At 24.3% G+C, this 1,757-nt stretch overlaps 2 protein-coding genes across 2 annotated transcripts in view; one reads left to right on the top strand and one right to left on the bottom strand.

The window, feature by feature from the left end:
• The window catches only part of LOC100574667, a 102,837-nt gene that overhangs the window by 42,550 nt on the left and 58,530 nt on the right, over positions 1-1,757 (top strand). The gene's annotated exons all lie outside the window — the stretch shown is intronic.
• Positions 1-1,757, bottom strand: part of LOC115034408 (G-protein coupled receptor Mth2-like) — a 161,282-nt gene that overhangs the window by 158,144 nt on the left and 1,381 nt on the right. The gene's annotated exons all lie outside the window — the stretch shown is intronic.

Below are 1,757 nucleotides of genomic sequence, written 5' to 3'. Positions count from 1 at the left end.
AATATTATTCTCTATCTTTTTTGTAATAGGTGACTTTACTCTAAGATTATTAAACGCATAGTAAAAATGATTTTGCGTAAACGCGTTTCGCCTATGTTGCGCGTGGGCCAGAGAGAGAAAACGAATAGTGCGCTGACATCCTCTTAATAAATAATAATGACTTTATGGCATTTGTTGACAGTATTATATTATATACCTGTCATAAAAATTGTAATACGATATTGCGGCCATTTTATCCTATATATTATCGACTTCCTTATCCGACTTTAGGAATGTATGAGTATTTTGTATTAAATGTGTAATTAAATGTTCTGCACCAGAAATAAAATCATGGGAACGCCTATGATTACATAATATTGTGGTCTTAAAATATTAACATGTACACCGATCTAAAATTATCCGTCAAAATTAATTTATTTAAAAAAAATTGTGTGAACTTACTGTAGTAAAAGCAACCATACGCATCAAAATTGGGTGCTAAACTCCGTAGCCATTCATCTTGTGAATATTCCAAAAAAAAACCAGTACATACGAAAATACTTGGAAGTCCACAACAGTAAAAATAGTACATAATGGTACGTACTGATGTTGATGTATTTCTGTTTGTTGAAAAGTTGTACCTAAATTAAAAATGTGTTGAAAATGATATATGAAGTTATATGAACAGTTATAATTTGTACTTTTAGATTATAGGAGCACTACCTTATATTATAATATGGTATACAAGACACTGGTATAATGCATTAGGTAAAAGGTATAATATTATATAAGCCAGATTAAGAATACAAAATAAAATATTTTGATTTTGATTTCAATTTTGCTTATTGCTACCTATATTTTTTCTGATTGCAATTAAAAATAATATATTAAATTTATAATTTTGATGAATTTTATTATTTTTATTTTGTTGCACAATATTAATTAAATCTTTTCTGTTCTTTATTTAGATAAAATCAAATAACTAAATATAAAAACATACATTTCTTTCTCGATTAAAAATTTAACTTTTAAATTTTTACGATTTTAATTTTGATTTCTACCTATGAGCCGTATGCGCGTTTCATATATGCTTGGATGTTAAACGGTCTTGGATGTTAAACCAAATTTCCTATTGATGAAAAATTATTATCAATTGTTTTGATAATTATGTTGAATTTTAATTTTTAATTAAGTTTATTTTTACAATTTGATTCAAGTTTTTAATAAAAATTATCTAACGATTATTATTTTTATTTAACTTATTGATTTTATAAGTTTAAAATTTGATATTATTACTATTAATTCCGTATAGGAATTTTATCCATATCTATAATCAAATAATAAACTATCTAGTTATATAGAAATCGCTAATTTAATAAATATTTTATGCGCAATAAATTAACTATAATATTTAACAACATCAATAAATATATACTCCTTACTAGATTGGTAGTTTAGGTTATATATATACATATCTTCTTTTTTTTTGTACATTGACCATGATCAGTAATTATATACTTACTTATAAATAAATATTTACCTGTATTATATATTTCATATAATTATGTATTTCACACACGACTGAATATTAATAATTGCTATTTATATACTTTTCCCCGATTATTATTTTTTCCAAACGATATATATATAGACTAAATACTTATAAGAAATATACGACCATGAGATGTTCTTGACAAGTACAGGGGGGGGGGAGTTAAAATATTTTTCATATATTTATATATCTATATCTTATTTTTTTTTACTGTTGATACGACCAT

The sequence above is a fragment of the Acyrthosiphon pisum genome, chromosome X (genome assembly GCF_005508785.2).
Source record: "Acyrthosiphon pisum isolate AL4f chromosome X, pea_aphid_22Mar2018_4r6ur, whole genome shotgun sequence".
Classification (NCBI taxonomy): Eukaryota; Metazoa; Arthropoda; class Insecta; order Hemiptera; family Aphididae; genus Acyrthosiphon; species Acyrthosiphon pisum.
This window is presented reverse-complemented; position numbering and strand designations above follow the sequence as displayed.